General features: G+C 59.9%; 1 protein-coding gene across 1 annotated transcript in view; it reads right to left on the bottom strand.

Annotated features, from left to right (window-relative positions):
• The window catches only part of GSE1 (Gse1 coiled-coil protein), a 100,425-nt gene that overhangs the window by 14,716 nt on the left and 59,689 nt on the right, over window positions 1–26,020 (bottom strand).

The raw sequence follows: 26,020 nt of genomic DNA, 5'->3' as shown, positions 1-26,020 counted from the left end.
CATGGATCCCCAGCACTGCACACCCCAAAACCCCAGCACTGCACCCCCCAAATCTGCACCACAGCACCCCCAGCTCCCCAAAATGCACCTTCAAATCCTCACCACAGCCCCCCGAAATCCCCTTCGTTGCACTCCTAAGCACCAAGGTGCTACAGGGCACAGTGACCCCCAGAACTGGGGGTTCAGGAGCTGAGCAGGAGGGTGCAGCCCACCTCGTGTCCCCCGAGCTGTCACACCAGTTGCTCCAGGGCTCTCCACCTCCCGAAACAGCAACTGCTGATGTCAGGGCCCTTAAAATAGACTTCACCGAGCAGCTTCATTAACACCAGCCTAAAATTAGCCCAGCTCCCAGGTGGGCAGGCGGATGGGGGGGGAGGGTCGTGGGGCAGCTCCCCAACTCCCAGTGGGGCTGGAGGCAGCTGGAGGCATTGACGACGCCAGAACACCTGGAGAATCCCATGATAGAGGGTGGGTGGGTAGAGCATAACCGCGGGAGACACCGGAGCATCCCATGGCAGCGGCTGGCTGGGTAGAGCGCCGGGCGCTGCGGGAGCCGCGGGAGCCGGGGGGGCACGAGTGGCACTCAGCGTTGATTAATCTTTGCCCCCCGGCCCCAGGAGAGGCGGCCGGCGCGGCGGCACGTTCCCCTCTGCCCTCATTATACAAGCATTTATTAACTCCGGTGCTCTCAGCCATTGACTGCCGCCTTGTCGACACGCTCGGCTCATGTAAATTCATTACCAGAACAGCTGGGAAGCCAACCCGCCACGCCAGCCTGGCCCCGGCACCCCCAGGCTCTGCATCGGCACCCCCAGGCTCTGCACCAGCACCCCCGGGCTCTGCTTCAGCTTGTGGACCCCCGGATGAGTCCTTGGTGTTCCCCCGAGAGCGAGGCACGGGGATATACCTGCCCCACCAGGCCCCCATGCACCATCCAAAGGGGATGCAGCACCCCAGCCACAGCCTGAACTCCCTGGGCGCTGCCCTGCATGCCCTGAGCACTGCCCTGCATCCCCCAGGCACAATCCTGTATCATCCAGGCACTGCCTGGCATCCCCTTGGCACAGCCCTGCATCCTCCAGACACTGCCCCAAAGCTCTCAGGGACAGCCCCATGTATTTGGGCACAGCCCTGCACCCCCTGGGCACTGCCCCACATCCTCCAGGAACTGCCTCACACCCCCTGGGCACAATCCTGCACCCCCCAGGCACTGCCTGGCATTCTCTTGGCTGCAGTCCTGAATTCCCTAGGCACAGCCCCACGTCTCCCAGGTATTGCCCCACAGCTCAAAGGCACAGCCCTGCATGCCCTGGGCACTGCCCCACATTCCATGGGCATCGCCCCATATCCCCCAGGCACAGCCCCGCATCCCCCAGGCACTGCCTGGGCACATTCCTGCATTCTTCCAGCACAGCCCCACAGCCCCCGGGCACAGCTTTGCAATCCCCAACCACTTCCCAGTGCCCCCCAGCTCCTCCCCACCTATTAACCCCGGTATAACCCCCCCCCATTCCAGCCCCAATCCATGTCTGGAGACACTTTGCCAGCCACTCGGTGGGATCAGCTCACTGGCACACGCTCTCCGGGCACGGGACTGGCGGCAGGGCATCACCCGTGTGATGCTCAGCTGATCCCCGCGGCCCCAAACGCCTCCCGGCAAACTCATGATCTCAGTGGGATTTGCCAGGCGAGCGCAGGGCAGCTGGGAGCCGGCAGCTCGCCGGGAAGCGTGCGGGGAGCTCGTGTGCCCCCCGGGCTGAGCTGTGCCGCTGCCCCAGCCGGGCTCAAAACCAGTTTTGCCGCTTCTTCCCGGTGATAAAATCGGCGCCTCCGCCCCGGCTGGGGCCCGAGCAGCGCCGCTCACCCGCCGTGCCCCGACGGCGCTGGCGTCCGTCTGTCCAGGCGTCCCTGGACTGCTCCAAGGGACAGCTGCCAGCTGGGGAAACTGAGGCACGGAGAGCTGGCTGGGCGGGAGAATCCACGTGGGGATGGGATGTGGGGCCTCACTGTGTCCCCCTTCTGTCCGGCATCCCGCCGCCGGCGCCGTGTTGGTGCCACTCACCCCTGAGGGCGGCTGGGGACGCCGTGATGCCCCACGGTGAGGTGCCCCCCCACCCCTGCTCAGTCCTTCCCCGGCTGCTTTTCCCAGCAGGCAGATCCGTGCGGAAAAACAGGTCAAGTTCTGTGCCTGGAGCAGCCCGGGGTCACGTCAGCAGTTGCCTCACCGGGGCGGGGACATGAACCCCAAAACAGGGCAGGCTGTCCCTCCGCTGCCCCCAGCCCTGTGGGGTGCAGGGCTGGCACCCTCAAGTACCTGTCCCCGGGCAGCTGCTGCCTGTGTCCCTCCAAAATGCCAAGACGGGGGGGCTGCAGGGCTGCAGGACACCTGGGTGCCTGCTGAGGCCATGGGGGAGGTTGAGGACTGGGAAGCAGGTGATGTGTCACCCTGTCCCCATCCCTCCCACAGCATGTGCTCAGGCACAGCGGCACAGGGAGTGTCTGGCATTCCCGGTGCCCGTTGGCTGCTGGCCACAGAGCAGGCAGCTCCCTGCCCGGCAGGAGGAGGAGAGGGGATGGCAGGGTCACTGCCATATTCCCCTCACCCTTCCCTGTGCCACTTCTTCCCACAGTGCCACACATGGCACCCGCCATGGGGTTTGGCATCTCCAGCAGTGCAGGACCCCAAGCCTCTGGCTCCTGGAGTGGTGTCCCTGCCCCCCTCGCATCCCCGGCGCAGGGCTGGGAGCTGGGAGCTGGGAGCGTGCCATGTTCTCTCCATCTGCTCCTGATGATGCTGGCGGGTTTTTTGGCAGCGGGAGCCTCCTCCGGCAGCGAGAGCAGAACCAGTCTGGCTGCCTGGTGGGGCTGGAGACAAATAAAACCCACCGGCAGCCGCTGCGGGCAGGCAGGAACGGGCAGCGAGGGGCAGGGATGGGCTCCCAGCACCCCGAAATCCCTGGGCAGGGGGTACTGCTGTCAGGAAACAGGAAGTGGGCAGGTTTAGCACCTTGGCTCCAGCTTGCCCCCTTCCCAGCACCTTGAAAGGCCCCTAATGAGCATGGAGTGCCCTTGGGAGCAGATTGCCATTGAACTCGACCTGCACCAGCCGCCCGCTCTTACAGCAGCTATTTTGAGCTCCCGGGCTCCCGAGTGCTGGAACTAATAATTTATTACCAAATACGATCAGGCAGCAGCTCCAGCCCCTGGCAAATGGAGCGGAAAAAAACCCAGCGCGGCGGGAGGCCGAGGGAGCGGGGAGAGACGAGCATCCTGCATCCTCCTCCCCCGGGATGGATCCGCACCCAGCCCACAGGACCGCCGCTGGGATGGAGCCCACTTGGCCCAGCCCTCTGGAAGGCTCCTCCATGCTTGCTCTGGATGACTCCCCAAGGGATCTGAGGTGATGAGGTCCCCCCTCAGCCTTTCCCCCCTCTCCCAGCACCTCGGCTCCCGCTCCGCAGCCGCATCCAGCTGCATGCTCCTAGCGGGAACAGCTGCTCTGCATGGATTTTCAATGCTAATGGCCTCACATTGTCACAACCCCCCTTCCCGCTGTCTGAATGCAGCAGGCAGAGCCCCAGGATGGAGGGCAGGCGGCCAGGGCCAGCGTGTGCCCGTCCTCCCTGCCCACCGTCCCCCTGCCACGCACCCCGTCACCCTCTTGGGAGCCCACGGGCAGGGGACAGACAGGAGGGACCACCTCCTCTTCCGGGGATGTCCTGCCGAGCCGCCACACGTTTCCCACCCCTCATTAAAGCAGCTCTGCCGCCGCACCTCCAGCGTGCTCCATTAATTAATTAATTGATCGATCAGAGCCCACATTCCCGCTCTCCCTCCCCACCTCTCAGCACGCAGCCAAAACGAAGGGAGGTGGCCAGACTTGCTGTCCCCAGGTGTACCCAGGTGCAGCCTCTGTCCAATTTTAGGTGCGCAGGGCAGAGCCCAGGACCCATCCCAGGAGCATCCACCATCCCCTTGGAGGGGTCTGGGTGGGTCCCCTGAAGTAAGGAGCACCTTCACGGCCAGGGATGGGATTCGGTGGTCCCTGTGGAGCCCAGCCCAGCCCCAAGCATCCGGGCACATGGCGCTATTATCCAGCTGGGACTCCATCGATCACTCCTCCATGGACCATTGATCTGGCAAACGACAACAAGCAAAGTAATAAGAGCTCGTTTGGAGGGCGCAGCGCTGGGAGAGGCCACGGATGGAGTGATGCCGGATGGTTTCTCTCCCTTCCTGGCCTTCCCAAGCCCAGGCCAACCAGCCGTGGGAGACTTTTCAGCCCACAGGAAATACAGACAGTGAAAGATTTACTTGAAAGTAACTTTCCGCTCCATTTTTGCCCCATTTCGAAGCTGGGGGCTTCAAAAATCAAGTGCCTGTGCCCCAAGGATGCTGCTGATCCCTGAGCTTCTCTGCAGCCCCCAGGTTGGGCTGGCAGCTCCTCTTGGCTCCTGATGCCTGGATCCAGGTGCCAGCCATCTCCAAGGATCCCTCTGCTTTGGGGGAAGTGGGGTACAGCCCACACCCCTTTGCATCAGCTGCTGCTGCGGCTGAATGGCTTCATGGGGTGCTGGTGTTCCCTGGGGCTGCCAGGCATCATGTGGGAGAGAGTTGGGCATTCAACTGAGATGCTGGGCATCGTGAGGAGATTCGGACATTGCACTGGGATGCTGGGCATCGCCTGGAAGAGAGCTGGGCACTGCACAGTGCTGCCAGGCATTAAATGGTGTCACTGTGGAATTCCATGGTGCCATTGGGCATTCCACGGTGCCACTGAGCAGGGCAAGGTGCTGTTTGGCATTCCATGGTGCTGCCGGGCATTTTGTGGTGCCACTGAGCGTTGCACAGCGCCGTTGGGCATTCCATGGTGTCACTGGGGATTCCAAGATGCCATAGGGCACCACATGGTGGCATTGGACATTCCACAGTGCTGTTGGGCAACACACGTGTCGGAGCCAGACATCTCACAGTGCTGCCAGACCTTGCACAGCTGCCGGGCATGGCACAGTCCAAGAGTGGGCAATGCTCGGCACAACCAGGCTGCCCTCCCATCCCCAAATCCCCGTGCCCCATGTCCCCATGCCCCCACACCCCCAGCCTGGCGCAGGCGTGTGGCAGCAGCGCATTGTTTTGGGCGCAGGAGCCCTTGCCCAGCAGATGGCAGGTATAACAAAGCAGCTTGCTGCGGCCAAGCCAATTATTTATCTAATTATGATTTACCACTTAACCACATGATCTTTCTGCAGAGTTGTAGGCAATTAAAACCAGGGTGATTATGTGGATTATGCAAATCGGCTGGAGCCGAGCGAATAAAATTGGAGATTAGAGTTTCACGCAGGCTGGATCTTGCACAGGGCAGGTCCTGGCGGGGCAGGGGGAGGCAGGGGCAGGGCAGGGGGGCTGCAGAGAGGGGCAGGGGGCTGCAGGCAGGGCAAGGGGAGGGGGAGGCAGGGGCAGGGAGCTACAGGCAAGGGCAGTGGGCTGCAGACAGGGACAAGGGCCTGCAGGCAGGGTGGGGGGCCAGGACTCAGCCAGGGGAAGGGACTGCAGGGCACAGTCAGGAAGTGCCAGGACAAGGTGAGCAGATGCCTCCTGCTACCCCTCTGTCTTTCAGGTGCTGCAAACCCCCAGCAGAGCCAAAGGGGTCCGTAGCCAAAAGCTGTCCCCATCACAGGGGTGGGTGCCCGCAGGGGACCCCCCCCACTGCCGGTGGGTAACTCTGCTGGCACCAGGGATTTCCCAGCACCTGCCCTGGCTGCACCCCAAAAAGGCAGGTGCAGCCCCCATCCTTTACCCCATCCACAGGCAGCTCACTACGGGCTCCATGGGCAACGGGTATTAATAACAGGTACTAATAACAGGTATTAATAACGAGAATTAATAACGTCGCCTGGCAGATTACACCGCCCGCCCGCCTTGATATGAGATTTATGGATGGCACGAACTCCGGAAATACAGAAGTATTAATGGTAATACCTCGTGTCCTAGCAAAGGTCACGGGCAATCTCCATCAATCCCACTGTGCCACCGGCAAAGCCGGGGGTCTGGGCGGGACAGGGGGTCCCCCCCACACTCTCGGGATCCCCCCGCGTGCGCCGTAGCACCGCGGTTTATAACAGTGCAGATGGCCCAGCACGGGCCAGAGGGAAGGTTTTACCTTGGGATAAGGAATTAACGCTGGCAAACAGCTAATTTACTGCGTGTATTTTCATTTTCCCAATACTGGCACCATCTGCTACCGATCGGTGCCCCATATCCCCAGCTTTGAGCTACGGATGCTGAGGAGGTCTTGGAAAGACCCTGGCTTTCTCCAAACCCAGGAGCCCTGGGACCCCTTGCAGTGTCCCACTGCGGTCCCCAGGGCCACCTTGGTGAGTCTCCCCCCTTTTCATGGAACCTGCCAAGAATGGGCACCAGTGAGGAGGGTTTGAAACAGCAGAGATGTCCGTGGAGTCAGATTGTGCTGGGGATGGGGACAACACTGCCAGCACTGGTGGGACAGATCCAACATGTTCCTCATCACAGGGGAAGATCAACGAAAACCCCAGTAAGGGGACCAGACCCTTCTTCTCTTCCCACGCCGGGATTTAGGGTGATTAGCGCCGGCAATCCCACGTGCTGGTGCTGGGAAGGCCGGCTGGTGCCCCCGTGTGCGCAGCATCCTCCCTTTTCGCCTACAGTAATCCTCAGCCTTTCGAGCAAATTATTAAAATTCACTTATATTTAATCTGCCTGCTGGAATTAATTGAATTTTTACGCTTGGCAAATGTCAGTGGGTGCACGCTGCCTCCCAACGGGGACCTGGCCGCAGGTGCAGCGGGCGCAGCCCCCTGCTCTCACCCTCTCACCCCTTTCCCAGGATAAAACCCAGCCTGGAGCGTGGGATAGGGTGCCCAGAGCATCCACAGTCCCCATCAGCAATGGGTAGTGGGATGTACAGATGCCAGCGCCCTCCTAGCCCCGCAGGGATGCTCACTGACACTGTGAACACGTCCCCCAGACCTGACCCCCTCCACAGGGAGACTCCTCAAATCCCATGGGATTCTCACTGCGGTGCCTCAGTGGTTTTGGAGGGGACACAGGGAGCTTCTCACTTCCCTCCCAAAACCTGTGCCGGAGAGTGCCAGCGCCCTGCCTGGTGCTGGGGTTGTGTGCCGGGTGATGAGAGCCTTCCTCCCCTCCCCATCCTCCTCCTCGAAAATTGCCAAAGCGTCTAATTTGCCTGCTGGGAAGGCCCAGGGAAAAGAGCCTCTATTTTGCCGGTAATAAGCCCTCCAGACAAAGGCGGGATGAGCCATTCAGCGGTGGGAAGGGGGAAGGGTCCGGCTCCATGCAGGAGCAGTGGATTGGGGGAGATTCCCTCCTTCCTGGGGGAGCCAGCACCAGGACACACACAGCATCCTGGCATCACCCTGGGATGACCTCAGCCCACACATCCATGGGATCCTGAGCTCCTGGATGGATGGTGGGATGGGCAACACCAGCCACCGTGCTGGGACACTCACTGAGACCAGTTCCCAACCCCACATAGCTCCCTGTTTCCCCCGGGAACAGCCCCGTTCCCTGCTCTGGGAGTCTCTCCCCACCAGCCGGGATGGAGAAGTTCATGGTCGACGGAGGAGTTCACGGTCAGCGTGAGCCACGGGGGACACGGGGCCCCGGCGGGCAACTTCCAAACTTGACTGGCGCTTGCCCCCCTCCACCGCCCGCCCGGGATTATCATAAATTAAGACGTAATTACTCCATGGAAATTTACAGCACAAAGCTGCGGCGCTAACAAGTGTGTTTGGCGGCATTGGAGGGAGATACAAAGCGCTATTGTCTGGCGGGCGCCAAAAAAGCTGCTCTGCCCCCAAAACCACACATCCCAGGGACAGGGATGAGGATGGGGATGGAGTGACACCATCGCAGCCATCTGAGCAGGGCAGGGAGCCACGTGCATGCCCCATGCGAGTGGGGATGGAGAGGGCCACAGTGCCCCAAAGAGAGGGTCCCAGCATGGTGGGGTGGGTGAGGGTGGGTAAAGGTTTCCCAGGGTGATGGGTCCCTCCGAGCAGGTGCCATGGCTCTGCTCCCCAACAAAGCCGTCCCCTTCATTCCCCCAGCTCCCACCCCTGGGCGCTCCCACCCACCCTTGGGTGCTGCACCCAGCAAACCCCCCCTCTGAGCCCCCTTTCCCCAACTCTGGCACACATGGGGTTAAAACTAAACCACCTGGGGACCTGGAGGGGGGGACACATGAGGACCAGTGCCAGCGTAGGCCTGTGTGTCCCCCCCTTCACTGCCACCACACTCCCCCAGCTGTCACACGCATTAAAAAATAATAATAATCAACGTGGAAAAAAAACCCCACATAAAACAAAACCAACAACACAGCGCGAAAAAATTCAGGCGGCTAAAACAAATCCAGCAATAAAGGAGCCGGGATCCTCGGAAAGCTGGCTGTGCAATTAAGCAGTTTTCTGCTGTACGCCGATAATCACCTAATTATACTATTAATGACAGTTCAACCTGCTCGGAAATAAAAGGACATTCTTCCATAACAGGATGCCAGCTGTTTGTTACAGATGTCAAACATCTTTAAAGCATTATTATTAAAAGAAGGGGGGAAGGAGGAAGCTTGGGGATGCTGAAGCACTGCCGTCTTCCCCCCACAAAGAGTCTTGCAAGGGATGGGGAGGGGGTTGGGGTGTCACCCCCCCTCTTAATCCCGGTGGAATAATCTGTTGGAGGGGTGTTTTGGCAGGGGTTGGTGTTTGGTGTCATAAATACCCCACGTCGGCTCGCGGCAAGAGGCGGCTGGGTTTAATTAAGCGCAGCGTTTGGGAAATAAAAGTTAAAAATTAGTAATAAAATTAGAGGGGGGGATGCACCCTGCTGCCAGGCTCGGGGCAGGGCTGGCCCTGCTCCACCCCCCCCACCCCGCTGCCACCGGCAGTGCCTTGAGCGTGGCTGCCGCCGACGGTGCCCGCGCACGTGCCACGGTGCCGTGCCAAGGAGCATCCCGGCAGGTGCCGACAGCCGGTGCCAAGGAGAGGGAAAAGGGGGGGACACGCTGTAAAGAAAGGAAGCACCTGCTCCCCCTCGAAACCCCAGGGTGGGTCTGGAGGTGAGTGATGCCCGCTGCACCCCGGGGGATCGGGGTGCGGCAGTGCCAGGAGGGGGATGCCAGGGGGATGGCGGTAGGGTGGCAGTGGTACCCCAAACTGCCAGCCAGAATCCCGCTGGGGTAATTCCATCTCTCCCTCAGCAGCACTGTGGCTCCACGCTGGTGCAGCCATTCCTGGGGGGCAGCCACTGCGGGATGATGCCAGCGCTGGCGTTACACACCCACCCACAGAGACACCCAGCTTTACACCCTGTCCTATATAGCTACAGGCAAATCTGTCTGTAAAACCATTGGGAACCTGGCTTAGCCTGGGAATAAAGAGATTATGGAGGGGGGGCAGTAGGAAGAATAAAGGAAGGAAAAAAAGGGGTGTCTGGGAGTAATTCACCCCCCTCCAAGTCGTGTGGCTACTGACATCCCGAGTACCAGCAGGGCCCTGGCACAAGCAGGATGGCTGCAGAGAGGCACTGGATTTTGGGGGTGCCCACCCACCCACTCGGAGCTGGGGGGCTGTGATGGAGGCCCCTCCCAAGGCCAGGACCTCCAGCCCTGACCTCTTGGCACGCACTGGGCTGGCACCAGCCCCCACTTGCCAGGCGGGACCCAGCAGGAAAAAACCATCTGGGAAGCGTCCCCTCAAGCCCTAAGCAATGCCCCTGGTCCCCCCCTTCCCCTGGCTCCCTCTTCCCCCCCTCCCCTCCTCAAACCATCACAGGGAAGCTGGAAAGTGGTTGACATGGTTGCCATGGCGACCGAATTTAGGACTGGCGAGAGGAGGAGAAGAGGAGGAGGAGGAGGAGGAGGAGAAGAGAAGGAGGAGGAGGAGGAGGAGGAGGATGGTGGGGTGGGCACAGAAGGAAGGCAGGAGGGGTTTCCTGGCACCCTAACATAGCTGGGACCCCCCTGGCATCCCCCAGTTCCCCCTCAGCACCCCACAAACACCATCCTCATGCACCCTTTGACCACACAGCCGGTGAGGATGAGACAGGGCAGCCCCCAACCCCAGCACCCAGCCAGGGAGCTGCCAAGAGAGGAGTTCAGCCCCGAGCACCTCAAACCCAGCCCGGGGGTGGCTGTCCCCGCCCGGTGCTGCCAAAAGCTGCCGGTGACTCACACCTCGCACCAGCGGCACCCGCCAAGCGGGTGTTTACGCGGCATCACCCAGCTCCTTCCATCTGCTTTGATCCAGGGGCTAAATATTCCCGGCCCCAGCATAAAAATAGGAACCATTTGGGAAGGTCCTGAGTCAGCAGCATCCGCTGCCGGCACCCACTGCCATCCTCCCTGGCACACGAGGCACCCGCCAGGGAGTCCCAGGGCCCCTCCAGCTGGGGGCTGCTAGATTTGGGGACACCCACAGGGAAAGGGAGGACCCCAAAAGGCTGTATGCATTCGGGTGCAACCTTTGTGCCTGCTGGAGCCAAGAGCCAGGCCCCTCTGTGACCCCAAGGGGTGCTGCTGTCCCCAAAAGAAGGTGCTGTCCCCAAAGGATGCTGGCACTGGCTGCAGGGTGACAACAGTGCCCACATTATCTCAGGGAAAACCAGCCTGAGCACGGTTCCCAATGGATCAGCAGGGAATGGGGTTCCCTCCCTGTCCCCTCGCTCTCAGCGATGCTTGATGGTGGGTGCCCACCATGCCCAGTGTCCCCTCGCTGTCAGCTGAGCCCCACTGCACATCTCCAGCCCCATGACCAGAGGAACAGAGAGGAAAGAAGCGCTGGTGACCAGAGGGATACAGGGGACAGGAGCATCAGGGACCAGAGGGGAAGAGGAGACAGAAGCATTGGTGACCACAGGGACAGAGGGGACAGGAACATCAGTGACCAGAGGGACACAGGAGACAGGAGCCGTCTGTGCCAGCCAAGGTGGAAGAACAAGCCACGGAGAAGCAAGGAGCGTGTGACACGGGCCACGGCCAGGCGGTCCCTGAGGCAGTGACAGTCCCCAGCAGGACTCGCGCCGCTGAGTCACCGCCACCAGCCCCGCGCTGATGAAACCCCGCGAGCCCAGGGCGGGGGGAAGGTTCCCATCTCCATCTGCTCCCACCCGACCTGGCCCACCGGCATCTCCCAACGCCCGGCAGCTGCCGCCGGCGATCCCGCTGCGTGCCAGCGCCTCCAGCATCACTCCCCCTAATTGCCTTAAATCTCACAGCCTGACACTTCCACGTTCCTCTCCGTCTTGCTTTTCTCCTCCGGTTTTATTATTCCCCCTCCGAGGCGGTTGGGGAGTGGGGAGCCGGACGGAGCAGGGTTTTCCAGGGCACAGGAATTAGTGCATTAGCAACAACGGCAAAGCCAGAAGTTTCACGCAACAGGAGCTGCCGCTGGGAACCCCGGCTCGACCGACGTGTGCTAAATATGGAATTTAAGGGGAAAAAAGCCAACCCCCAAACCGTCTTCCTGCACCTGCAACCTTTGGAGGGGTCCCCACCGTGAGGGAGGGCACAGAGGCCAGGAAGGAATCACCCACGGCTTCTCTAGGCAGTGGAGAACAGCAAGGAGCAAGACGCTGGTATTTGGGGAGGGGGGGGAAGACGGGGACTGGGACCCCCACAGCCAGCAGGAGGAGGGCGCAGGGTCGGATCATGTTGGGAGTGAGCTGGGTGCCACAGGCAAGCAGGTGACCCACGTCCCCACCGTGGCTCAGTGATGGGAGGGGATGTCATGCCGCAACCCCTCCCAGAGGGGGGGAACCTCAAGTTCAACCCTGGCCCCCCTCGGCCGCCCTTCCTGGCTCGCCTTCGTGAGCTCTGGCGCAGGCGCCTTGGGCAGAGCCGCTCGCTCCGGTAACAACCACATGCCAAAGCCATTTCCTGAAACAAACAACCATCCGTGGGGGAACGGCCACGCAGGGGCATGGACCCCCAGAGAGCGGCCCTGTCACTGCACCTCAAGTCTGGGAGAGCAACCCGAGCTCACACCCTGAGCCTGCCCCCTAAGCCTGCACCCCAAAAGCACCTTGAGTTCACAGCCGGAGGTCCCAGCCCAAGGCTGCATCCGGAGGGTGCACCCCAAAAGCACCTCGAGTTCGCACCCTGAGCTCACAGCCTGAGTGTACTCAGCCTACACCCGCAGTGTGCATCCCAAACACGCACCCTGAGCCTGCACCCCAAGAGCACCTCCAGCTCTTCACCCCCGTACACCTCCAGTTCACACCCCCAGCTCATATCCTCGAACCCCAAACACTCACCCTGAGCACACACCCTTCACCCCCCGAGCGCGTGCCTGGTCTCACACCCCAGCTCCCCATCCCCACTGATGCTCCTGAAACACCCCAAACCCCCCTGTGGGGGTCCCCCTCCCTTGCCGGCTGCCGCGGTGGCCAGTGCTGCCGGCTGGGGTGGCACAGCAAACTTTGGTGCCCCAAATTTCCCTGCCCATGCAGTGGTGGGGCTGCCAGCAGGGACCCCCACCCTAAAACACAGCACATCCCACATTTCTCCCCATCCTACCTCGGCCAGAACCCTCCCAGCTCCTTGGGGAGTGGAGAAACCCCCAGGGTGAGGGAGTGGCAGCAGGAGAAGAGAGGGGAATCCATGCACCCCAAAACCGTACAGTGCCATGCCGGAGCTCTCTGCTTCACCCCCCAAACCCCAAAACCTCTATGAGGTGCTGGAAGAAAGTAACTTCACCCCCAAATCACCCCCCGGGTTAGGGGAGACCCCACGGGGAGACCCTGGGGTGGGGGGAGAGGGAGTGCAGAGGGCTGGTGGCAGCATCGCTCAGTGCCTTACCTGGTAAGTAATAGAGAGGTGGTTTCAACCCAAACATGATTTATGTTACAGTTCCATTGCGGCCAGGAAAAAAAATTAAAAATAAAAATAAAAGAGCCAAGGTGAGGAGGACGTGTCAGGAAGCAAGAAGGAAAAAAAAAAAAAAAAGAAGGAAACCCCCCCAAAAATTAGCACCAAGCCACACGGAGGGGGTTGGAAAAATAAACCAGAGGCGAAAAAATACGGTGGAGCGGGGAGGAGGAGGAGAAGGAGGAGGAGGTGGAGGAGGAGGAGGAGCGGGGGGAATCAAGTGCGTGGGGGGAGGAGGAAAAATAAAAATTGAAATAGCAGCGAGCCCAGGGCGCCGGCGGAGGGTGGCAGTGGCGGCTGTCACCGGCGGGGCCAGGGCAGGAGCCTGGCTGCCACGCGTGACGCCTTCCCGGGGGTTTTCCTGCCGCTGAGCCCCCAGCTGCCAACCGCAGGCACACAAAAAGCCGGCGAGGAGGAGGATGAAGAGGCAGCGGGACCCTCGGCTGGGGGGGGGAACGCACCCCCTGAGCAGTGCAGTGGGGTCTCCCCCACCCTGGAGAGGGTGGTGGTGGCGTGGGCTGGGTGACCCACGCGGGGCTGCGAGCTGGTGTGTGTCCGTCCGTCCGTCCGTCCGGAAAGCCCCGTCTCCGCGGGCTGCGCCAAGGCGGGCGGGCGAGAGGCGGCAGACTTGCCCCTCGATCAATTTTCATGCAAGAATCATTATCGGTAAATTGGAAATCTGGCTCCTTGACAGCAGATTTGTCTCCCCTAATGACGGGGAGCGGGCAGGAGGGCGGCCGGCAGCTGCTCGCCCCGGCACCCTCCGCCCACCGCCCGCGTCCCCCGGGCTCCAGCCTTTGGCCCCGGCGGTTTCGGGGAGGCGAACCCCCGGGGCGCCCCGGAGAGCAGCCTCCTTCCCCTTCACACCCCGCTCCTCCTCCTCCTCCTCTTCGCCTACGGACGGAATAATTTTAATTTTTCTTTCTTGCCTTTTCTGTTTTCAAACAGCTGCCGATGCGGGGGGCCAGCTGAGGCGGGGGGGGGGGGGAATATATATAAAATAAAAATAGAAACCCAAGCCCCCCCAAGCCGCTTCAGCAGGAAAATTAGGAAAATAAAACAATAAATAACCCAACTTTCCTGCCTGCCGGGAGCTGCCTGCTGCTTCACAAAAGGCAGGCGAGGAAGGCTGCCTGCCCCAACCCCGGCGCGGGGGGCTGGGGGTGAGCTCCTGCTGCCCCCCCCAATCCCTTCTATGCTCCCAAATCCCCTCTGCGCCTCTAAATCCCCCCTTCCCGGCCTCGCTGGCCGTCGGGGGCTGTAATCAGCCGCCCGATAGGATCTCCCCCATTCCCTCTCCGCTGATGCATTAGCAGATCCGGGAAGACATGCTTGCAGGCAAATAGGGCTAATAAATGCTATTACGGGAGCGCGAGGGAGGCTGGAGATCCTGGCTGCACCATAGTAACGAGGGCCCGGCTTAATTTGCTTTAAGCAAACGATCAGCCAAGGCGGGGTGGAAAAGGGGGGGGAGCGTCGCTGGCTCCGGGCACGCTTGAACGCGCTTCCACGGGCACGCGCTTCCGCGGGAGCGCGCTTCCACGGGGGCACAATTCCAGGGGCTAACGCTTCCATGGGGACACGCTTATGGGGAGCCTGCCCCTGAGTGTACATGTGCGTTTGCCACCCACCCCCCCTCATCCCCGCCCAGCTCCGTCCTTCTCTTCCCAAACTGGTTTTAACACCAAAGTTCACAAGGGCGACGTGTGATATCTCGCCCCTGCAAGAGAAGCCACATCCTGTATGATAATGACCAGCCCTTCAAACAGCTTAAAGATACAGAGGCCATTCCCAGGCGACCGCTGCCTGCCCCTGCCTGCCCTGCCTGCTCCAGAGAATGGGGCCGGGGGGGAAAGGGGGTCACAGTGTCACCCCAAACCCATCCAGCCATTCCCAGGTGCCCACTGCCTGAAACGAAGTGTGGGGACAGGGGGCATGGGGGTCCCAGCGTCACCCCAAACCCATCCAGCCCCATGGCCGGGCATGGGTGGTTGGAGGGTGCTGGTGAAAGGTCCTCTGGCTGCAAATGAACACGTGTCCTCCCCAAAACCCCATCTGGCAAAGACGGAGCTGGTGAAAACTTGCACCCTCCTCTTCCCCCCCCCCCCTCCCCCCCCCCAGTTAAATATTGCTTTCCCGATTCCAGGTCGGGGGATTATTATTATGTCTTTTCTTCCTTCCTAACCTACATCTGTCAGGATCGGCGCTGGGAGTATTTCTGGCCCGTCCCCTGAGTCATCGTCGCTCGCGTCCCGCTCCCTCCCAGGCAGCTCCCCTGTGCCTCCGTGCTCTGCACCACGGGGTGCTGGGTGCTGCTGCTCCCACTCGTGGGGTGCTGCTCCACCATGTCCCCCCACCCTGGCCAAACCCCCCCACACACCTCCCTGGTTCACTGTCTAATGTCACCTATGGGGTGACACAGCTGTGCATGCCCCAAACCCAATGCCCCCCTAGTTTGGGTGCAATGGGGACCCCCCCACCCCATGCTGGAAAAGCTTTGGGGTCACCACATCACCCAGTTCCCTCGTTCCCACCTCACTTTTATAGGGTTGGATTTGCTGGGCTCAGGCAAGCACCGGGGGACCCCTCCTCTGCTCCCCCCCCATGGCATGAGCCGTAAAAATTAATTTGCAAACATGTCATTACACAATAGCTGTGCAGGCAATAAACCTGTAATTACAGGCGGCTGGGGGAGCGGGCAGGCAGGGAGGGGAGGCCAGGGAGGGAGGGCAGGCAGGGAGGGCAGACCTGCCTGCCAGCTCCGGTTTTGGGGTTTCGCCCCCCTCCTTGCTCCCTTTATTCATTATGCAAACGAGAATTGCTTCACTCCTGGAAGTTGGGCTCCACTTCAAAGGGGCGCCCTGCCTGCCCTGCCTGCACTCCCCACCCTGCCACCCAGGCCCCAACACTCCAAACCAGGAGCACCCGTTGCTTGGCCGGGATGGGGAAACCGAGGCACAGCGGCTGGGCTGCCCCATTGGGAAACCCCAGCCCTTTGCGACATCGGCCCAACCGAATTATCCGCCACCCTCCTCCTCCTTGGCTCTCCCCGCTCTGCAGGCGCTTGTCCTGCCTCAGTTTACCCACTTACCACCCCGCGGGAGACGGGACGCTGGGCACCGGCGCGAGACACCCGCCCGGCCACCCAGCAGCCGGCTCTGCCACGCCGCGCCTCGCCCCTCGTTAGCGGGAGAGCTTGACGAGCCTGACCCAGTTCCCCGAGCGCCGGGAGGATTAATTGGTTCCTTGCTCGCGCGAAGCCGCCGGGAGCTGGGGCAGGTGCCAGGCGGGATTAGCAAAGCATGAGAGCGCAGCTCGCGGGGCCGGCCCTGCCCATGCCGGGGCCATGGTGGATGGGCACGCGGCGCTCCCCGGATGGGGCCATGGGGATGGGCATGTGGCACTCCTGGATCACGGGACCCTCACCGTGGTGACGCCCAGCCTTGAGGATGCTCGGCCTCCACGTGGGTCTCTCCATGGCATGCAGCCATGCTGGGAACATCCAGCCTGCAGCCCCCAGTGGGATGCTCACCCTAAGGGATGCCCACTCTAGGGAAACTGAGGCACAGGCTCCACCACATTCCCTGCAACCCGGCACCCTGGAAGCATCCACCAGTGGGACACACAATGAAGAGGAGCGAGCGGTGGCCTCCCACCGTAAATAAGCAGCTCAGCGATGATTTCCTGCTCTTGTTGACCTTTGACTATGCAGAATAAAGACATAAATCCATATTTTAAACCCATCTGAGCACCAGCCAGGCCCACAAAGCCATTTACAGCCTGCGATTTGGACGGGGCAGTGAGCAGGAAAGCGATGGTTTCTCGAGGTGACATTCCCCAGGAGGGAAATGAAGTGTTTTATTTGCAGATATATAGGGCACGGTCGTTCCTCCGCTTCCCCTTCCCTCCGCCCTCGGCTCATAAATAAAACATACGGCCGTGTAACCGGCTAATTACGGGAGGATGGCAAAACCCCGCCGGTCGCTGGGAAAAGAAATCAGCTTTCTAATCAGCCCACTTTCCTCCCCATCTAACTTAAGGGGAAACGGGCATTTCGGGTGCCGGGATGGAGCCGAGACTCTCCGGCGGCCCATAGGCTCCCGCTGGGGTTTTGCACCCCAATCCCTCGAGGCAGCTTTGGGTTTGGCTTGGATGGGGAGGGTTCTAACTGGTTTTTTTTTTTCCCCTGGCTGGGAAAAGGATGTCTTTGAAAAGTCTAATTGTTCCTTACACATTAGATACATTAATGAGGTCTCTGATCAAGCGCCTGGCTCTCCGGCAAGGAGGCTTCAAGTAGCAATTTTCCATTTGTGTTTCAAATTTTAATGAATGTTCCTGTCTCCGGCTGCGATGCGCGGTGATAATCCGCACAGCTCGGGTCAGCACCGGAGCAGGGGCTGCCGCACGGGAGGGCTTGTACAAGGGTTTGATTTCTTTGGGGAATAGTTCATACAAAAAATGGTAATGGCAGAAGACAGTCTTCCTTCCCCCTCGGCTGCCAGAGCCTGAGAGCTACAAATCAGAGGGTTATTATTTCTTTCCGATGTCCCTAAAGTATCCTATATCTTTAGCAGGAGAGTAAAGTTCAGCCCTGATAAGATTGCGGCGCTGGGTGAGAGGCGCTTTTCCTTTCCTGCTGCCTTGTTTTTTTTCCCTCCACCTCCACCTCCCTCTCCCTCCATCCCTGTGGAGGCCAGAGGTGTGTCCCCAGGGACACCAGCCCCCCTCCCAGGGCCACCCAAGAACCCCACTGCCCCACATCCAAGGGCCGGATCCGGAACCCACCCCGCCAGGACAAGATTTGTATAACCTTGTTTTGGCATGCCTGCCATTAACTTAATTTAACATCCATATTGCCGCTACTTAATTAAATAGATGAACTCATTTTACATTTGCAAGTCTTAATTCATCCTGAACAAAATTGGCCATGTTTCGTTCTTTCTACGCTACCAGCTCCCCGGAACAAATGACTGCCTTTTGTAGTTAACTGCTAGTACAGGTTAAAAGCTAATTAGCAGCCCGGGTTGGGTGTTAACTTCCTTATTTATCACCCGGCGCCACTCGATGAGCGAGGGGGCGAGGGCTGGCACTTCCCGCTCCCTGCGTGGGCCCCGGTTCCGCAGGGCTGGGGCCTGGGCTCCTCGGGCAGTGGAGCTGGGTGCGTGCAGGATGCATGGAGCATGGGGCTCAGAACACTGCGCATGGTATGTGGTACTCAGAGCACGGTGCATGACACACAGTGCTTGGGGCACGGGGACAATACACGGTGCTCGACACACGATGCACAACTTGGGTTGGTGCATATCCATCAGGACGGTGCCCAGTGTATGATGGAAGGTGCTTGGTGCGTGGTCCTTGGCACATGATGCAGGACACATGGGGCTCAGTGCACGGTGCTTGTATCATGGTCGGTGCGTGATACACAACACGCACATAGTGCTCAATGCCTGGGGGTTGGCACATCATACATGATATGTGATGCACAGTGCTCAGTTCATAGGGCTCCATACACGATGCTCGGCGCATGATGCACGACACACAGTGCTTAGCACACGGTCCGTGAAGTTCTTGGTGCATGGTGCCCAGCACGTGGTACATGATGCACAACGCATGGTGCTTGGGCTCAATGCTTGGCACACAGTGCGTGGTGCTTGGCATGTGATGTATGATGCATGGTGCTTGGCGTGTGATGCACAGGACTCGGTGCATGTTGCTTGGCACATGATGCATACATGTGTATGATATAAGATGCCTGTCATGTGATGCACGTGGGTCAGTGCTCAGCACACGATGCATGACATGGCACTTGGAGTGTGATATGTGGAGCTCAGTGCATGGTGCTCAGCACATGATACGTGGCACATGATGCTTGGCATGCAATGTATGGTACTCAGTGCATGGGGTTCAGCACGTGATGCACGCAACACATGACACGGCACATGGCACATGATGCATGACACGTGGTGCTTGGCACGTAACACATGATGGTCTGTGCACAGTGCTCAGTGTATGAAGCTCAGCATGTGATGCACATGACACAGGATGCTTGGCACATGATGCATGACGTGGTGCTTGGCACATGATGCATGGTGCTTAGTGCATGGTGCTCAGTGCATGGTGCTTGGCACGCAATTCATGATGTACAACACATGGTGCTTGATGTGTGATGCATGGGGCTTGGTGCATGGCGCTCCATGGTGCTCAGTGCATGGTGCCTGGCACGTGATGCACGACACATGGTGCTTGGCATGCAATGCATGATGCTCTGTGCATGTGGCTCAGTGCACGGTGCTCAGCACATGACACACACAACTCAGGACGTTTGGCACATGGCACTCGATGCACAACACGTGTTGCTTGGCACATGGTACATGATGCACAACACGTGATGCTTGGTATGCAATGCAATGCATGCCAAGCTCCATGTATGTATGTATGGTGCTCAGTATTTGGTGTATGGTGCTTGGCACATGATGCACGAGACGTGGCATTTGTCACAGTGTGATGTGTGGCACTCAGGGCATCACACATGATGCTCAGCGCATCATGCAGCACCCAACAGCACGGCAGGGCAAACCTGGCAGCACCCAACCATTGCCCAAGCACCCCAGGAGAGCACCCCTCCAACTCACCGTCCCTCCAAGCCATCATGGGCTCTGCTGTGCCCAGCACAACCTTCCTGTAGATATGTGGGGAGAGGCCCCAAAGCAAGCACCACCCCAGTTTTCCAAGCACACTCCCACCTAGCCGGCTCCCCGTGTGCCCACGCCAACTGGCGATGCCTGGAAGCTGCTGAGGCTCCCCACATGCCACCCACGCGTGCTCCGGCACAGCACGGAGCAGTGCTGGCGGCGGCGGGGGCACAGCACAGCCGGGGGACGCGGGGGACCCCGCCGGCGGGGCGGCCGGGCGATGCTGAGCCTGGCAGGAAGCCGCTCCGGGAAGGCTCATCTGGTTTGACTAACAAATCGCTAACTGCTTCCCCCGAGGCAGGTGGAAGGAAACAAGCGCTCCGTGTCTGTAAACAACCCCCCCCCGGCCCCCCGCTTCCCACCCACGGCCCCACACAGCCCCCCCTCCCCAAGCACCGGCCAGGGGCAGGTTGAGACAGAAAAGCTCTTGTGCAACACCCCCTTCGTGCTCTGACGCAAGCCCTAATGGGGGGACGGGGCCCCCCCAGCCCCTGCCCGGCTCCCAGGGACGCTGGCACACCGGGCAGGGCGTGGGGTGACGCTGAGCTTGCGCCAGCCCCAGCTGGCCCCGCGGGACAACACCTCACTGGCGCCTGCCACGGTGTCCTGTCCTGGCTGCCGGCGTGACTGGAGGGGACGAACCCGCGTGGTGCCTGATGGCAACGAGGGGCGGGGGAGGCAAAGGCCACCACACCAGTGACACTGCGGACCCTCTGCCAGCAAGAGCTGGTGTGGGGGACAAGTGTGCCCCAAAGAGCAGTGTGCCCAGGAGAGGAGACCTGGTGGCATTTGCCATCACTGGTGATGTCCAGTCCCGGTAACAGGGACCTGGCGGAGGTGGTGTGGGGACAAAGTGGCGGGAGGGGACTGATAGGCATCTACCTGGCCCCGTAAACCGATCTGCCCCCACCTGCTGAAATAACAGCGAGGGGAGGCAGCTCTGGTTACCAGCAGTGCCGGGGCCCGGCTGGGTGCCAGCGCCCTTGGCTGAGGGCCAGGCGGCTCCGCAGGCACCGAGCGGGGACCCCCGTCCTCCTCCCTTCCCACAGGCACCGCACGGAGCTGCTCGTCCCGCTCCCCGGCGTCACCACCCCGCTGAGCTCCCTCCCCACCCGGTATTTCAGGTCTGACACCCAAGCCGGCGCCTTCGGGAGCCAGCGGTCCCGCAGGGACATCACCCCTGCCCGGGGCCACCTCCGTGGGGATGACACAGGCTGCGCTGAGTAGGAGCAGGAATAATTCCCGGGGTTATCCCAAGTGGTTTTGGCTGTATCCCCTTGGCACGGAGGGGTCAGAGCCTGGGAGCACTAGGATGAGGAGTCACTGTGGCCAAAAGCAAAGCCTGATGGCTGGATGCAGCCCCTTGGGGAGGAGGGATAAGCACTCACTCCCCCCAGACTCCATCAGGACCCCATCCCAAATCCCCACCATCAGCAGAAGCGAAGGAGCGGGGCCGCACGGAGCGAGGGTGATAGATAACAGCCCTCTGTGCCGGCGAGATAAATAGCCCCAGCAGCGCCAAGCTGTACTCGGCCAGAAGCTAATAGGGGCTGTCAGGGCGGTTTAGAGGAGCAGAGCATCGTTTCGGGGCCTGGCTGGGAGGACGCCGAGGGGAAGTGACAAGGAAGCTGAGCAGAAAGCGACAGGCAGTACACAAAGAGCATGTCCTCTGTAAGTGGCGATAAACCTTGGAAAAAAAAAGAAAAGCTAAATCAGTTGTTTAGCCGATGTACCACATGCTGACAGGGCAAATGTGAAGGCTTTTATGGCCACATGGGTTTTCATTTGCAGTTATTCATAGCGGAGCCGGGCGCTTTATCTCACTTTACATTATGTGCAACCACAATGCAGACACTTGCACCGCAACGCATTGCCTCCCTGGAAAATATTAATATGTAAATGTCAGGCTCGGAGGGCAGCGAGGGAACAGCGAGAGAATGGAGACCAGGGAGCAGACTGGGAGATAAAACCTGCCCTGGAAGGAAGGGGGGCTAGTAGGACCCCCTGCCTGCACCCAGGGGTGTGCAGGAGGGAGAGAAGCAGGGGCACAGACCTGCACACACACGTGTTCACCTGGGATGGAAGTGTGCAGCAGGGAGCTTGGTGTGCACATGGTGTGGGCATATGTGTCTGTGTGCACAGGCATGTGCACAATGTACACCTTCAGCAAAACGGGATGTGTGTGGGTGTGTGTGTGTGTACAGACGTGTGTACAACGTACACACTCAGCAGAGGGGGATGTGTGTGTATGTGTGCACAAACACATGTGCACAACATACAACTCCTGCAGCGAGCAGTGCATATATGTGTGCACAACACGTGCATCACCAGCACCTCTGCAGAAGGACAACCTCAGTGGACTGACATGTGTGTCACACACCCATGTACAACCCCTACAACTCCACACCACGCACACCTTTGCACCCCCGGCAAACCCACCGGTCCTCGCAGCACAGGGAACCCCATGCACCCACGGCAGCCCCGATCCTCACTCCCTGGGGAGCCATGCCCGTGCCCAAGGAGCCATGCCCATCCTGAGGGATGCATGGCGAGGCCATGGGCCACGCTGGGCTGGGAGGAAGCCCTGGCCGGGTGAAGCACGCCGGCGCGGTGTGCCAGCGCCTGCACAGCCCCATCGGGCACCACTCCAGCCATGCCTGCTGTTCCCGGGCTCCGTTCCTCTCTGAGAGCCTCCAGCCCCGGGGTAGTGCCAGACTGACAGCCTGGAGGCTATTTATTCGCAGGCAGAGGCAGCGGGAGCTGCTGGCGGATGCAGCCGCCTTTGTCCTACAGGGAAGTTTGCTCCCTGCCTCCCGCCTGCCCCCTATCACCCCCATTTTTCCACCTCCACATCCCAATGCACCATTCAAACCCATGGAGGCACTTGAGGGGTGGTTGCAGCCCGGGGTTCACAGTATCCTGATGCCCACCGTGCCATGGCAGGACTCGCCACAAGGCCTAGACACGCAGGGACGCCACACAGCTGCCATGCTCCCCCCATCCTCAGCACCCCTTAGCATCGCCCACCGAAGCCAAGGGGCTGGAGGTGGCACCCCAAAGGTGGTGGGGGCAGGAGGAAGGAGGGCACCTAACCCCCAGCTTTGCTCCTTGGCACTGTGCCAGCTGGGGTGGGGGCACCTCCAAAACGTGGACCCCCCCCTCAGTCGTTACCAGGAGAAGCGCTGGCAGCCGGCGCTGGCACAGGGACAAGCCTGGGAGGGAGGTGGCCCCCCAGCACCTCGGGGAAGGGAACAATCCTCGGGCATTTCTTTTTTGGCAGGCCCCGGGTGCCCCCCCTCTGCACCCCCCGTCCCCCTCCCATGTTCAGGCGCAGGGATACAATTAAATCAGTGTTCTGCTAACAATCTGCCAGCTAATAAGACATTTTCCTCCCTCTCCCTCCTCCCCCCCACTCCACCCCAATCCGTGTGTGATGGGAGCGCTTTGATATGAGAGTGGACTCTAATGGGTTCGGTGTAAGGGAGCCTTAATTTATTACGTGCCTGTAATTGATGTTTGTATAAAGTAGCTCTTACAGCTCCTCAGAGCGGGAGATGAAAAGCAATCAGTCAGCCATTTGCCTCGAAAGGAAGGAGAGAGGAGAAGACAGACAGCGAGAAAGAACCAGACATACTCATCAAGCCTGGAGAAAAACCCAGAAAATGAGGGAACAAACAAAATCACCCCCGCGCAGCCTCATCAGCAGCTCTGGCACCGCTGGGTATCACCACCAGCATCTCTGGGTACCACCACCAGCACCCCTGGGTATCACTGCCAGCATCCCTGCATGCTGCTATCAACATCCCTGGGTACCACTGTCAACACCCTTGGGTATTACTGCAAGCATCTCTGGGTACTGCTGTCAGCATCCCTGGGTATCACAGCCAGCATCCCTATGTTCCACTACCAGCATCCCTCAGTACCACCAACAGCATCCCTGGGTACTGTCATCAGCATCCCTGGGTCCTACCACCAGCATCCCTTGGTACCCCCCCTAGGTACCACTACATCCCTGGGTACCCCTGCCTCCCCTGCCTCCTCAGGGCCAGATCCTGCAGGGATTCTGTGGGTGTGCAGCCTCCTGGAGCCGTGCCAGGGCAGGATGTGACCCCCTCCCGCGCGCGGGGCTGATTAGGCTGCAGCAGCCGGTGCTGAGCTGCTCTAATGACGGCGGGCGCTGGGGAGTCACGTGCCGCCCAGCGCCGGCTGGGGAGCCGTACGTCACTGGCCCCGGCAAAAAATCGGTGCTAAATTGAATCAATCCATCTTGGAAATGGCTCTTGTCAGCCGGTGTCAGGGAGAGCGTCTGCAGGAGAGGGATCAGGCGGGGGCAGGCCAGCGAGGGCCAGGCGGTCGGCACTGCTGCTGCGGCACTGCCGGGTGTCTCCTGACCCCCCCCATATGGTGGGTATGGGGGTTTTCCTGCTGTCATGGGGGGCAGAGCATGGCATCCCCATTCATCCAGTGGGAAAAGCAGAGCCCAGACTGCATCGCACTGTGCCATGCCTCAGTTTCCCACACAAGGCACCCTGTATCCCCCATCTGGTGAAGGAGGGCAGCTCCACAACAGGGAAAACCCCAGGAGGGCTGGAGACCCCGCCAGCGCCCATCTGCACCCCAACACCGTGCCCAGGGCAGAGAGTGCCAAGCTGGGAAGGATGATTCTGCGCCAGGGAGACAAAGACGCCGGCACTTGACACAAATATAGATGGATCCTCGATGTACGGACCCCGCAGCCTGGCAAATTAAAACGTAGCGCAAAAGGGGGGACGGAAACAGCCCCAGTGATTGATTTTCCAACCAGACATTCAAACCAACCGAATATGTCACCCAGACAAGCCCTCGGAAAGCGGCGGCAAGCCCAGATTTATCCTCTGCTTGGACCAGAGACCATCAATCCCTATCTATCCCTGGGAAATGGCTTCACGTCCCCATCTTCCCATCACGGTGCCCATCCCATCACCCGGATAGCAGGTGGGATGGGCACCATGGATGGGAAGATGGGGGCACAGGAGCCATCACCACACCAGGAAAGAGGATCCAAGTAAAGGGACACATACTCAGGCTGCTAACGAAGGCAATTAGAGGGGAAAGCATCCCTCGCGCCGCTTCTCCTAATTAAGAACCATCCAATTCCCCAACCCGCCTGTTCCCCAGCTCCGGTACAGCCTGTTATTTACCTGCAGCTAATAGGTTGGGCACAGCTAATGATAGTCTTGTATCAAATGGCTGGATCTTGGCTTCTGACAGCTTTAAAGACCCGTCTCGGGGACACGAGGGTTTCTAATTACGGGGTTCGTCACGGGAAGGCTGGGTTCAACGCCAGTCACTCTCCCCGGGTGACATTTCTGCCCGGATTGGAAATCTAAACACAGCCCAGCCAGTTAAGGTTAAAAATACGGCGCTTGACAAGACAAGGGATCATAATTTGGGTCACCGCCGGGTTTAATTAATTGGAATGGAGCAATCAAAGCACGGTGTGCGGTAATTACAGCCCGGGTTGGGGCAGGGCTGGGGGAGGCGGCTGAAGGGATGCGGGGGGATGCTCCCCACTGTGGGGATGGGCAGGGAGGCATCGCCCTCACCCCAGGGTGCAGGCAGGCATCGCGTGCAAGGAGCTGGCAGGGCAGGGAGGGAGATGTGAAGGAAGCGAGCTGGGAGCTTCCAAGCACGCCATTCCCAGCGGATCACACACCGGCCCCACATAAATCCTGGCCAGGCAAAGCAGGGTCCATCCCCAGTGCTCCCATCCCCACAGTGCCACACGGATGCAGCCCAGGCTCCCAGCCACCACCGCGGCTCCACCGGGGCCGTGACGAGTGATTTATTTTCACCAATTACTGGGGCCACTTTTCCCTTCGCCAGGACCGCGCTTAATTGATTGGAACCTATTGAAAACAAATTAACCAGCACCAGGGCACAGGGACCTGTTTATGGCTCCTCCATGGGGCAGCAGGGAGGACACATGAGTGGCTCCAGCAAGCAGGTGATGCACAGTGGGATCCAGAGGAGGAAGGTGGGTCAACACAAATATCCCCCAAATATTCTCTTATGATGCTCACTGGCTTTTCTGCGGTGGTTATTGCTGATGGAAGAGGAAACTGAGGCACAGAGCAGCACTGAGCCCACATCTTGGTGCTTCCTCACTGGAGAAACTCTCCATGGTATGGACAGAACCGAAATGTTTGTGCCCACACCACCGCCCCGGAGGAGGGATGCTCACAACGGTGACCCCATTAAGCGAACCCAGCTAGCATTAATTTGACCCCATCCGCCGCGCGCTAATCAGCTGTAACCGTGGCACCCAGCTCAATCCAAATTGATTTACCGAGGCTGGAAATGGATACAAATGTGATTAAAGGCTTTTTATTTTCCATAGGTCCTCTCTAAAATGATTTAAATCAATTGC

This window comes from Neopelma chrysocephalum, unplaced genomic scaffold (genome assembly GCF_003984885.1).
Source record: "Neopelma chrysocephalum unplaced genomic scaffold, ASM398488v2 Primary Assembly neopelma1_68, whole genome shotgun sequence".
Lineage (NCBI taxonomy): Eukaryota > Metazoa > Chordata > Aves > Passeriformes > Pipridae > Neopelma > Neopelma chrysocephalum.
The sequence above is the reverse complement of the archived record's forward strand: the minus strand, read 5'-3'. Positions and strand labels throughout refer to the sequence as shown.